Genomic DNA, 14,702 nt, shown 5'->3' on the forward strand with positions numbered 1-14,702 from the left:
ATATCAGCCCAAGTCAAGGTCTGTCATTAGTAAGCACCACGGGGAGAGAGAATGATGCCATAGAATCCAAAGTCCTCTACAATAATAGGGGCATTCTGTTTGGTGTCTCCTGAAATTATACATGGGGACTTCAAAAAGTTCATAGAAAGATGATATTGAAAGATAAGTTTACTTTGGTTCAAAAGCGTTTTTGAAACCCATGCATAATTTTTTATAACATTCATTTTCCATGAACTTTTTGAAGACCTCTTGTGTCAAACCAGTCAGCTTTGATGTTTTCCTCATCTGCCATCATCTTTCCTCCTAAAAAAAAGTCATTACAATTTTTCATGTTTTTCTGTATTTTTAAAGCATCATTTTCTAGTTGATACTACCATCCTTTTTTAGATAAAACTGTGACATAAAAATCTAAATGACATATTTCAAGCATCAGTAACTAGAAGTTTGTTCATAATATAAGAGGTGTTATCCAATAATAGTTCCCTCTGAGTAGTGATAGCTGATTGTTATTTTATTCTTTTTTTTAAACTTTTATTTAATGAATATAAATTTCCAAAGTACGGCTTATGGATTACAATGGCTTCCCCCCATAACGTCCCTCCCACCCGCAACCCTCCCCTTTCCCAATCCCTCTCCCCTTCCATTCACATCAAGATTCATTTTCGATTCTCTTTATATACAGAAGATCAGTTTAGCATACATTAAGTAAAGATTTCCACAGTTTGCTCCCACACAGAAACATAAAGTGAAAAATAATAGATGATTTTTTAAATGATGATGAAATCAGATCAGACCTATTGTCATGTTTAATCCCAGTGAGAGTCAAGTTGGGAATTGATAATTTCTTCTTTTTTTTTTTTACAGAAGATCAGTTTAGTATACATTAAGTAAAGCTTTCAACAGTTTGCACCCCCATAGAAACACAAAGTGAAATATACTGCTTGAGTACTCGTTATAGCATTAAGTCTCAATGTACAGCACATTAAGGACAGAGATCCTACATGAGGAGTAAGTGCACAGTGACTCCTGTTGTTGACTTTACAAATTGGCACTCCTGTTTATGGCATCAGTAATCTCCCTATGCACCAGTTGTGAGTTTCCAAGGCTATGGAAGCCCCTTGAGTTCTCCGACTCTTATCTTGTTTAGACAAGGTCATAGTCAAAGTGGAGGTTCTCTCCTCCCTTCAGAGAAAGGTACCTCCTTCTTTGAAGATCTGTTCTTTCCACTGGAATCTCACTCACAGAGATCTTTCATTTAGGTGTTTGATGGTTTTTTGTTTTTTTGTTTTTTTTTTTTTTTTTTTTGCCAGAGTGTCTTGGCTTTCCATGCCTGAAATACTCTCATGGGCTTTTCAGCCAGATCCGAATGCCTTTAGGGCTGATTCTGAGCCCAGAGTGCTGTTTAGGACCTCCGCCATTCTATGAGTCTGCTGAGTATCTCGCTTCCCATGTTGGATCACTCTCCCCTTTATTTATTCTGTCGGTTAGTATTAGCAGGTACTAGACTTGTTTATGTGCTCCCTTTGACTCTTAGTCCTTTCATTATGATCAATTGTGAACTGAAATTGATCACTTGGACTAGTGAAATGGCATTGGTACATGCCATCTTGATGGGATTGAATTGGAGTCCCCTGGTATGTTTCTAACTCTACCATTTGGGGCAAGTCAGCTTGAGCATGTCCCAAATTGTACATCTCTTCCCTCTCTTATTCCCACTCTTATGTTTAACAGGGATCACATTTCAGTTAAATTTCAACACTTAAGAATAACTGTGTATTAATTACAGAATTAAACCAGTCATATTAAGTAGAACAGACAAAAAAAACTACTAAGAGGGAAAATGTATTAAGTTGTTCATTAACAGTCAGGGTTATCCTGATCAAGTCACCGTTTCTCATAGTGTCGATTTCACTTCAACAGGTTTCCTTTTTGGTGTTCAGTCAGTTGTCACCGATCAGGGACAACATATGGTATTTTTCCCTTTGGGACTGGCTTATTTCACTCAGCATGATGTGTTCCAGATTCCTCCATTTTGTTGCAAATGACTGGATTTCGTTGTTTCTTACTGCGGTATAGTATTCTAAAGAGTACATATCCCATAATTTCTTTATCCAGTCTACCGTTGATGGGCATTTAGGTTGGTTCCAGGTCTTGGCTATTGTGATTTGAGCTGCAATAAACATTAGGGTGCAGACAGCCTTTTTGTTTGCCAATTTCATTTCCTTTGGTAATTTCCAAGGAGTGGGATGGCTGGGTCGAACAGTAGGGTTATCTTCAGGTTTCTGAGGAATCTCCAGACTGACTTCCATAGTGGCTTGACCAGTTTGCATTCCCACCAACAGTGGTTAGTGTCCCCTTTTCCCCACATCCTCGCCAGCATATGTTTTTGGTAGATTTCTGCATGTGAGCCATTCTAACCAGGGTGAGGTGAAACCTCATTGTGGTTTTGATTTGCATTTCCCTGATTGCTAGTGACCTTGAACATTTTTTCATGTGCCTGTTGGCCATTTGGATGTCCTCTTTTGAACAATGTCTATTGAGGTCCTTGGCCCATCTCTTAAGTGGGTTGTTGGTTTTGTTTTTGTGGAGTTTCTTGATCTCTTTGTAGATTCTGGTTATTAACCCTTTATCTGTTACATAGTTTGCAAATATTTTTTCCCATTCTGTCGGTTGTCTCTTCACTCTCCTGACTGTTTCTTTTGCAGTACAGAAACTTCTCAATTTGATGCAATCCCAATAGTTGATTTTGGCTTTGACTGCCTGTGCCTCCCGGGTCTTTTCCAGAAACTCTTTGCCTGTGCCAATATCTTGAAGGGTTTCTCCAATGCTCTATAATAACTTGATGGTGTCAGGTCATAGATTTAGGTCTTTAATCCATGTTGAGTGGATTTTTGTGTAAGGTGTAAGGTAGGGGTCTTGCTTCATGATTCTGCATGTGGAAATCCAGTTTTCCCAGCACCATTTATTGAATAGACTGTCCTTGCTCCAGGAATTGGTTTTAGATCCTTGATCAAATATAAGTTGGCTGTAGATGTTTGGGTTGATTTCTGGTGTTTCAGTTCTGTTCCATTGGTCTATCCATCTGTTTCTGTACCAGTACCATGCTGTTTTGATTACAACTGCCCTGTAGTATGTCCTGAAATCTGGTATTGTGATGCCTCCGGCTTTGTTTTTGTTGTACAAGATTGCTTTAGCTATTAAAGGTCTCTTGTGCCTCCATATAAATTTCAGCACCAGTTTTTCCAGGTCTGAGAAGAAGGTCTTCGGTATCTTGATTGGGATTGCATTGAATCTATAAATTGCTTTTGGGAGAATGGACATTTTGATGATATTGATTCTTCCAATCCGTGAGCATGGAAGATTTTTCCATTTTTTGGTATCCTCTTCTATTTCTTTCTTTAGGGTTTTGTAATTTTCATCGTAGAGATCTTTAACGTCCTTGGTTAAGTTTATTCCAAGGTATTTGATTTTTTTTTGTAGCTATTGTGAATGGGATTGATCTTAGAAGTTCTTCCTCAGCCATGGCATTGCCTGTGTATACAAAGGCTGTTGATTTTTGTGCATTGATTTTATAGCCTGCTACTTTGCCAAACTCTTCTATGAGTTCCAATAGTCTCTTAGTAGAGTTCTTTGGGTCCCCTAAATAAAGAATCATGTCATCTGCAAAGAGGGATAGTTTGAGTTCTTCCTTCCCAATTTGTATCCCTTTAATTTCTTTTTCTTGCCTAATAGCTCTGGCTAGAACTTCCAGAACTATATTGAATAGCAGTGGCGAGAGTGGGCATCCCTGTCTGGTACCAGATCTCAGTGGAAATGCTTCCAACTTTTCCCCATTCAATAGGATGTTGGCTGCGGGTTTTTCATAGATTGCTTTGATTTTATTGAGGAATGTTCCTTCCAAACCCAGTTTGCTTAGAGTTTACATCATGAAAAGGTGTTGTATTTTATCAAATGCTCTCACGGAATTCACATGAGTACTCTCCAGAGACGCTACAATTCCGTAACTTTGGCAACCCAGTGGGAGACTGAAGGAGAATTGAGCCCACTCTGAGGGCCAAACAGATTCCCTGTGGGGTCCTTGGGAAAGAGCTTCCGATCTCTGGCTCCTGTGGGTATATCATTTGCCTGCTAACTACCTCCAACTTCGTTCAGCTGTGTGGAATTACTTCCCTTTTGAATCAAAAAAAGAAAGAAAGAGAGAGAGATCCACCACGCCTAACCTGGGAGTGTCACCTTTGGCACACCAAACAGAGCTCTCAGGCCACACCCATCTCAAGCCTCTAAGGCTCCATCAAAAACAGACAGTCCACTTAATCTAGAGTCACAGTGTAACAAGAAAAAGCACCACAGTGAAGAAACCAAATATCTCCAATATGCCAAATAACAAACGCAAAAACCGAGGTAATAAAAACAAGGAAGTCACCATGACGCCCCCAAATGAAAAAGACACCCCAATTCAAGATTATGAAGATGATGAGATAGAAGAAATGCAAGAAGCAGATCTCAAAAAATTGATAAGAACATTAAGAAGTTCTCAAAAAGAAATTCTTGAACTACAGAAATCCTTAATGGACAAGATAGAAAATCTCTCTCGTGAAAATGAAATATTAAGGAGGAATCAAAATAAAACGAAACAACTAGTACAACAGGAAACTGTGATATTGAGGAGAAATCATAATGAAGTGAAGAATTCAATAGATCAAATGAAAAACACAATAGAGAGCCTTACAAACAGAATGGGTGAAGCAGAAGAGAGAATATCGGACTTAGAAGACAGAGAACAGGAAAGGATACAGTCAGACCAAAGAAAAGAAGAGGAAATTAGAAATCTAAAACATATTGTCGGGAATCTTCAGGATACTATTTAAAAACCCAACATTCAGGTTCTAGGAGTTCTTGAAGGCATGGAGAGGGAGAAAGGATTAGAAGGCCTTTTTAGTGAGATATTAGCAGAAAATTTCCAGGTTTGGAGAAGGACAGAGAAATCCTAGTACAGGAAGCTCACAGAACCCCTAATAAACACGACCAAAAGAGATCCTCACCACAACACGTTGTAATTAAACTCTCCACAGTGAAACATAAAGAAAAGATCCTAAAATGTGCAAGAGAGAAACGTCAGATTACTCTCAGAGGATCTCCAATCAGACTCACAGCTGACTTCTCATCAGAAACCCTACAAGCTAGGAGGGAATGGCGAGATATAGCCCAGGTACTAAGAGAGAAAAACTGCCACCCCAGAATATTATATCCTGCAAGGCTATCATTTGTGAATGAAGGTGAAATAAAGACTTTTCATAGCAAACAGAAATTGAAAGAATTTGTCGCCACTCGTCCAGCCCTGCAAAAGATGTTTAAAGATGTGTTACACACAGAAACACAGAAACACGGTCATCAATATGAAAGAAGGTAAAGGAAGGAAACCTCATAGCAAAAGATCACAGGGAATTCAAAGCATATATTAGAACTTATCTTTGGCAAACGGCAGGGCAAAGTTACCACTTATCATTAGTCACATTGAACGTTAATGGCCTGAACTGTCCAGTTAAATGACACAGATTGGCTGATTGGGTTAAGGAACAAAACCCATCTATTTGCTGCTTACAAGAAACACATCTTTCCAACAAGGATCCATGCAGACTGAAAGTGAAAGGCTGGAAAAAGATATACCATGCCAACAGAAATGAAAAAAGAGCGGGCGTAGCCATCTTAATATTGGACAACATAAACTTTACCACAAAAACTGTTAAGAGAGACAGAGAGGGACACTGTATGATGATTGGGGGATCAATACAACAAGAAGATATAACAATTATCAATGTATATGCACCTAACTACAGGGCACCAGTTTATCTAAAAGATTTGTTAAGGGACTTAAAGGGAGACTTAGACCCCAATACAATAGTACTGGGGGACTTCAATACTCCACTCTCAGAAATAGACAGATCAACAGGACAGAAGATCAACAAGGATACAGTAGATTTAAATGACACTATAGCCCAAATGGATCTAACAGATATATACAGAACTTTCAACCCTACATCTACAGACTTCACATTCTTCTCAGCAGTACATGGAACCTTCTCTAGGATTGACCACATACTAGGCCATAAAGCAAGTCTCAGCAAATTCAAAAGAATTAGAATCATACCATGCAGCTTCTCACACCATAAAGGAATGAAGTTGGAAATTAGCAACTCAGGAATCCCTAGAGCATACACAAACACATGGAGATTGAACAGCATGCTCCTGGATGAACAGTGGGTCATAGAAGAAATTAAAAGAGAAATCAAAAATTTTCTGGAAGTAAATGAGGATAACAGCACAACATACCAAAACTTATGGGACACAGCAAAAGCAGTGTTAAGAGGAAAGTTTATATCAATAGGTGCCTACATCAAGAAACTGGAAAGGCACCAAATAGATGAGCTTTCAATACACCTCAAGGATCTAGAAAATCTACAGCAAGCCAGACCCAAATCTAGTAGGAGAAGAGAAATAATTAAAATCAGAGAAGAAATCAACAGGATTGAATGCAAAAAACATTACAAAAAATCAGCCAAACGAGGAGCTGGTATTTTGAAAAAATAAACAAAATTGACACCCCATTGGCCCAACTAACTAAAAAAAGAAGAGAAAAGACCCAAATCAATAAAATCAGAGATGAAAAAGGAAACGTAACAACGGACACCACAGAAATAAAGAGAATCATCAGAAATTACTACAAGGACTTGTATGCCAGCAAACAGGGAAACCTATCAGAAATTGATAGATTCCTGGACACATGCAACCTACCTAAATTGAACCAGGAAGACACAGAAAACCTAAACAGACCCATAACTGAGACAGAAATTGAAACAGTAATAAAGGCCCTCCCAACAGAGAAAAGCCCAGGACCAAACGGATTCACTGCTGAATTCTACCAGACATTTAAAGAAGAACTGACTCCAATTCTTCTCAAACTATTCAGAACAATCGAAAAAGAGGGAGTCCTCCCAGGTTCTTTCTATGAAGCCAGCATCACCTTAATTCCTAAGCCGGAAAAAGATGCAGCATTGAGAGAGAATTACAGACCAATGTCCCTGATGAACATAGATGCAGAAATCCTCAATAAAATTCTCGCCAATAGAATGCAACAGTGCATCAGAAGGATCATCCACCCAGACCAAGTGGGATTTATCCCTGGTATGCAGGGATGGTTTAATGTGCGCAAAACAATCAATGTGATACACCACATTAACAGACTGCAGAAGAAAAACCATATGATTATCTCAATAGACGCCGAGAGAGCATTTGATATTTTATTCTTATTACTTTTCTGTATTGCCCAAACATGTGATTTTGAGCATATAATTCTCCGTAAAAAGAAAGATTTCACAGAGCTTTAAATTTTATTTTAAAGCTTTTTGTTCTGGTATTCTTTTTAATATATATTTTATATAAGTTTCATATATTTCCTTTTACTGTTATAAGAACATAGGGGCACTTCCTCCCATCCCACCCCTCCCATTCTCCAACCCTTCCTCCCCCTCCCTCTCATATTCTTATTCTTAATTTTTACAATGATCTTTTTTTAGTACACTTAATGCTTGTATAATTAATACTACCCTAAGTAAAAGAGCTCAAAAATAGTCTGAAGAGAAAACAAAACAAAGCAAAATAAAATATTGTTCCTCAATGAAAAAGACAAAGGCTATTAATGATCATTGGTTATCAAAATGTCTATTTCACTTCAATACATTGTATTTCAGGTACTGTATTCATTATCTCTGATCAGGGAAAACATATATCTGTCTTTTTAGGACTGGCTTATTTCACTAAGCATAATGGATTCGAATTGCAACCATCATGTTGCAATAGAAAGGATTTCATTCTTTTTATTTACAGCTGAGTAGTACTACATAGGGTATATATTCCATATTTCTTTATCCAGGCATCACTTGCTGGACATCTGGGTTGATTCCGTATCTTGGCTGTTGTGAATTGTGAATTGTGCTGCAGGGAACGTGGGGGTTCAGATAACTCTTCCATATACTGATTTGTTTTGGTTTGGGTAAATTCCCAAGAGTGGGATGGCTGGATCATATGGTAGATCTACATTTAGATTTCTGAGGTGTATCCATACTGTCTTCCACAGTGGTTGTACCCGTTTACATTCCCACCAACGGTGTTATCAAGGTAGCTTTTTCCCCAGATTTTCTCCAGTTTTTGTTGTTTGCTAATTTCTTTTTTTTTTTTTTTAAGATTTATTTATTTATTTGAAAGGCAGAGTTACAGAGAGGCAGAGAGAGAGAGAGAGAATCTTCCTTCCAGTGATTCACTCCCCAGATGGCCACAACAAATGGAGTGGTGCACTGTGCCAATCCGAAGCCAGGAGCCTGGAGCTTCTTCTGAGTTTTCCACACAGGTGCAGGGGCCCAAGGGCTTGGGCCATCTTCTACTGCTTTCCCCGGGGCCAAAGCAGAGCGCTAGATCAGAAGTGGAATAGCCAGAACTTGAACCAGTGCCCATTTAGGGTGCCTCCAGCGGTTTTACCCTCTAAGCAACAGCGCCGGCCTCTGTTGATTTCTGTATGTGGGCCGTTTTAACTGGAGTGAGGTGAAACCTCATTGTGGTTTTGATTTGCATTTCTCAAAGGAATTAGTTGAAATTTCTTTAAAGGCCAAGAATAAACAAAAGCCACCTAAACACGTGCAGAAATCAAATGGAAAGATTTTTTAAAAGCAGGTATATACTGGGTACTAAAAGTATGCTGTAGCAGTTGTCCTCCTGTCAATTGTACTTTTCTAAAAACCCAAACCACCTTCTAAATATATTTTTGAATACACTCTAATGTATCTGGAAAACAGTGTCAAAAAACCATGACTCCTGTGGGCAAAGGGTAAAAATAAAGATCCCTGTTGCTATGAAGTCAGGATGTTTGGCTTTCAGTGGGAAAGAAAATCTTTTCAACTTAGCACCAAGGGCATAGGCCATTTATTAATTGGCATTTGCAAACCACATTACAAGGCCCACACGCTTTTGCTTACTATTGATGATAATGACTACTATTTGAATTTTTCCTGTATGCTGAGTCAAGTTGTCTGTCACATGTTTTACATGTGCTGCCTATTTAAAGACTTAAAGAGTTTTTTTTTTTCCAAATTATTCAACTTTTAAGTAGGGAAGCTGATACTCAAAGAGTTAACTTGCCCAGGATCACCCCTTGGTAAACAGTGAAGGTATGATCTCACTCCAGGATTATGTAATTCCTAACTCTTACTTTCAGCTACTGCTCATAATCCTTAGTCTGATGTCTTTCTAGCTGTATTTCCTCCAGAAGAGACAAATTAATCTTCTCCCTACTCTGAGCTGTCATTGGCTCTGGGCTGTACCTGCTTCTCTGCCCTTGACGTCTGTCATCATTGCTCAGCACTAAGCGGCCTGGTGAGTGCAGAACTTTACTCGCTGGCCAGCTTTGCTTCAAGACGGAAAGCTCACTTCTTTCCTTTGGGCTTCTAAAGCACAACTAAAACAATGTTATGAAATATGACACACGGAATGGGAGGTTAAAGGGTGGGTAGCGCTGAAGGTGACTGCAACAGTAAGAGGCAATTCAAATGCATTATCAGACACCACTGTACCCAGGGATTTATTGATAATTCCCTACCTCAGGAGAGTTCTTACTCAGACTCAGGCCCCTTGTCCTGTTGTTGGACCTTTAGCTTCTCTTTTGCAAATTGTGTTTTTTTTTTTATTAATTTATTTATTTGAAAGAGTTAAAGAGAGGCAGAGGCAGAGAGAGAGAGAAGTCCTCTATCTGCTGGTTCCCTCCCCAAATGACTGCAGTGGCCAGGGCTAGGCCAGGCTGAAGCCAGGAACCAGGAGCTTCTTCCGGGTCTTCCACGTAGGTGCAGAGGCCCAAGGACTTGAGCTTCTGCTGCTTTCCCAGGTGCATTTGTAGGAAGCTGGATCAGAAGTGGAGCAGCCAGGACTTCAGCTGGTGCCCATATGGGACGCCAGCACTGTAGGCAACAGCCTAACCTGCTACATGACAGCACCACCCCACAAATTGTTTGTTAACTTCCACCTTATTTGTAGCTCTCTCAAAATTTCCCCAACCTGGGCAGATTGTACAGTTCTTTAGCTCTGTATTCCGCATCTCAGTCTAGGCTTAGGCTCTCATCATGCATTCAATTTTCAATACCTCAGGGCAGCATTCTGGTGCAGCTGGTTAAGCTACTGCCTACGACATCAGCATTCTATATGGGTGCAATGGAAGATCTCTCTCTCTCCTGCCACTGTACCACCCCTTTCTCTCTATATAACTCTCCCTTTCAAATAAATAAATTAATTAAAAAACAATTTAAATAACTAATTAATATACTTCTCAAAATGCTATCCACTCAGGATCTCCATTCTTACCTTCACAAAAGACTGGATGGATATTTGAAATTATAATTTTTTTTCTTTAGCATCTCCTGAATCAAATTATCCTACCCCCAACAACCTCAACAAGCATTCCATATTAAGTTTTTTTCAGAGGAATAGAATCAATAGGGTGTATAGATAAAGATATAAAGATAGAGATAAACATAAAATAGACTATATATGTTATATATTACATATTATGTATATTATATATGCAATATGTAATACCTATCTGTCCATCCATTTATCCCTTATAGATCTCTAGATATTTGAGGTCATAGATGAATAGATACATAGAAAGGTACATACAGATTTATTTTAAGAAACTGGCTTACATAATTGTGGGAGTTGGCAAGTTTGAAATCCACATGACAGGTACACTGCTGGAAATGCAGGTAAAAGTTGATGTTGTCTTAAGCTCAGATTCCACAGGGCAGGCAAGACAGGCTAGAAACCCAAGCCAGGGTGTCTCTGTTTCAGTCATGAGGCCAAATTCCTTCTTCTTCAGGAAATCTCAGTCTTTCCAGGCCTTCTAGTGATTGGGTAACACCTGTTCACATTATAGAGAGTAATCAGCTCTACTCAAAGCCCAATAATTTAGTTACCATATCTAAAAAAACTGCCATCGTAGCAAAATCTATTTATTTTCATGTTACTTGAAAGGCAGAGAACAAGACATAAAGACAGAGATCTTCCATCTGCTCGTTCATTGCCCAAATGCCCACAACAGTCAGGGCTGGGCAATGCCAAAGTTAGAAGCCTAACCTCTGCACAGGGATCTTACATGAACTGTAGGAAATCACTACTTTTAAGATTTATTTTAATTATTTTAAATATAGAGTTACAGAGAGAGGGAGAGGCAGAGAGAGAAATCTCCCATCCCCTGGTTCACTCCCCAAATGGCCCAACAGCAGGAGCTGGGCCGATCTGAAACCAGGAGACAGGAGCTTTTTCCAGCCTCCCACATGGGTACAGGGCCCCAAGCACTTGGGCCATATTCTGCTGCTTTCCCAGATGCATCAGCAGGGAGCTGGATTGGAAATAGAGGAGCCAAGACTCTAACCGGCACCCATATTAGATGCCGACATCACAGGTGGTGACTTTATCCATTAACACTACAACACCAGCACCAGGAACTCATGTTTTTGAGCCACCATCTGCTGCCTCCCAGAGTGTGCATTATCAGGAAGATGGATCATAAGTGGAGAAACCAGGACCTGAACCAAGTACCCTGATATGCAATGTGAGTGACAACCACCGTGCGAAAAACCTGCCACCATAGCAACATCTAGACTGGTGTTTTACCAAACATTAAAACCCAGACAAGTTGTCAGAATTAACTGTCACACTCCAGATATTCAAGTTTTCAATATGGGCCAGGCACAGCCGTGATCCACCCCCTCAGTATGCTTAGAGATTACCTGAAAAGCCTGTGCTTCTTTAAGATAGTCCATACTCAGAAAAATTCACTTAGTGATCTAAGTTCCTCATGCCCTGTGTGCAATACCATCAGATTTACAGATCTGAGGTGAGGCCTCCTCTAATGGCAGCTTTGGAACCATTGTGTCAGGGATAAGAAAGCTCCACTAGGGATAAGAACATAGAGAGATTCTGGACATGTTATTAGTTAGGAGGAAGACAGGAAGCATTTATGTTTGTTGTACATCTCTATAGATGTGATGGTGGTGGATGCGTAGTATACAACGCACAGTCCTGAGTCAGAAATCCCAGTGCTGGATAAAAAAAAAAAAAAAAAAAAACAGTGCTGCTAGCATTGGACAAAAACTATACAATGTTGGCCAAAACCTTCCTGTTTTCTTTTTCATTGTCTACAATATAAGAATAATATATTTTTTCATAACTTTAATGGTGGTCCTATGAGGGAAAAAATATAAGTTGTCCAGCAGGATGTTTTTCTTTAAATAGTATTGTTCTTTTTAGTCAAAACTCTCTAAATCACAAGAAATTAAACCTAACCCAATAAATCCCTAAAAAGATACAGATGGTAACGATCAGGCATGCAGCTGCATAGACATCCACAGGCCAGTATTCCCAGCCATGGGACTCAGTCATGGAAAGTCAGGAGCCAAACTTGGATCATTTTCCTTTTTCCCCAAGGTCTTTGCCCTTCCACATTTCTCAGAAGGTCTTTTAATTTTCCTATCTAGAGACTTGTTTCTCTCCTCATCTGTTAGCTCACAAATGACTTTTACTCTTATACCTCAGTCTGCCTCCAATTCTGCATGGTTTTGAGTTCTGGAATCTACCTCTTGATTTCAATGTTAGAGAGTTATCTCACTGACCAGAATATCTGCCCATAGAAGAGCAGCCATTGAGTCAAAGTCAGGTGATCCCATCATCCAGTCAGCTGTGAGGAAAGAGTCATGGAGAATCGTGTTCCAGCATGAGCTCACGTCTCAACAAAGGAGCTGTGTAAGCTTGAGGGATATTCATGGACATGTCTATCATCTGTAGCTGCAGTGGAATCAGATCACCTAGAACTTCTCCAGGGGCACTAGAATCTAACTCTGTATAAAATATAGAACATGTTTGTCATTCAACCTCATAACAAGTAATCTACTAAATTATAGAGCTTTATATTAAAAGTACAAATAAAAAGCAGAGAAACTCTACAAGGAAACAAAACACTCTTGAATCCCCTATCCATAACCCACTTACCACTCAGTTTTTACAATTGTCTTCAAGGCAAATTGATGTCCAGATATCTACATATATACTTTTGTGCTTCCTTAAAATATACTTTAATAATGTAAATACAAACTTTGAAGTAGACAGTGATCTTGAGTGCAAGTCTTTTTTTTTTTTTAAGATTTATTTATTTATTTGAAAGTCAGAGTTACACACACAGAGAGAGAGAGAGAGAGAGAAAGAGAGGTCTTCCATCCAATGGTTCACTTCCCAATTGGCCGCAACGGACAGAGCTGAGCTGATCTGAAGCCAGGAGCCAGGAGCTTCTTCCAGGTCTCCCACATGGGTGCAGGGCCCCCAAGGACTTGGGCCATCTTCTGCTGCTTTCCCAGGCCATAGCAGAGAGCTGGATTGGAAGTGGAGCTCGGAAGTGGAGCAACCAGGTCTTGAACCAGCACCCATATGGGATGCAGGCACTTCAGGCCAGGGCGTTAACCTATTGTACCACAGCACCGGCCTCTCAAGTCTTTTCTTAAACAAGGCAACTATAAATGTTCTGAAAATCTTGCTCATCAAAATGTATCCATTTGTGAATCTGATGAAGCAATTAGACAAGGAATAATCCACTGAAATTTAATTAAAATTAAGTATTTTATTAAAAAAAAAAGCATGCGGATCCGGCTGAAAAGTCCATGAGAGTATTTCAGGCATGGAAAGCCAAGACACTCTGGCAAAAAAAAAAAAAAAAAAAAAAAAACTAAATGAAAGATCTCCTTGAGTGAGATCCCAGTGGAAAGAATGGGTCATCAAAGAAGGAGGTACCTTTCTCTGAAGGGAGGAGAGAACTTCCACTTTGACTATGACCTTGTCTAAATATGATCAGAGTCGGTGAACTCAGGGGGCTTCCATAGCCTTGGCAGCTCATGACAAGAGCCTAGGGTGATTACTGAGGCCATAAACGAGAGTGTCAATTTGTTAAGTCAACAACAGGAGTCACTGTGCACTTACTCCTCATGTAGGATCTCTGTCCTTAAGGTGCTGTACATTGTGATTTAATGCTATAACTAGTACTCAAACAGTATTTTTCATTTTGTGTTTCTATGTGGGTGCAAACTGTTGAAATCTTTACTTAATATACACTAAACTGATCTTCTGTATATAAAGAGAATTGAAAATGAATCTTGATGTGAATGGAAGGGGAGAGGGAACGGGAAAGGGGAGGGTTGCGGGTAGGAGGGAAGTTATTGGGGGGGGGGGAGCCATTGTAATCCATAAGCTGTACTTTGGAAATTTATATGCATTAAATAAAAGTTAAAAAAAAAGAAGTGGAGTAGTCTTGGCACAGCCTGTTAAATTGTCTCATGCAGTACTGAAATCTTGTATCAGAGTTCCAGTTTGAGTCCTGGATGCTCTGCTTCCAATGCAGCTTCCTGCTGATGATTCTGAGAAGCTGCAAGAAGACCGCCCAGGTATTTGGGACCCTGTGACCCACGTGGGAGACCAGGATGGAGTTCATGTTCTTAGCTTCTGCCTGGACCACCCTGGGCTGCTGTGGCCATTTGGGGAGTAAACTAGTAAATGGAAGTTTTCTGTGTGTGTCTGTGTATCAGTCATTCTCTCTCTCTCTCTCTCTCTCTCTCTATATA

At 39.6% G+C, this 14,702-nt stretch overlaps 1 protein-coding gene across 3 annotated transcripts in view; it reads left to right on the forward strand.

Moving 5' to 3' along the window:
- OXR1 (oxidation resistance 1) overlaps nucleotides 1-14,702 on the forward strand; it is an 825,596-nt gene that overhangs the window by 628,251 nt on the left and 182,643 nt on the right. The window lies entirely within an intron of this gene.

Source organism: Oryctolagus cuniculus, chromosome 6 (assembly GCF_964237555.1).
Source record: "Oryctolagus cuniculus chromosome 6, mOryCun1.1, whole genome shotgun sequence".
NCBI lineage: Eukaryota > Metazoa > Chordata > Mammalia > Lagomorpha > Leporidae > Oryctolagus > Oryctolagus cuniculus.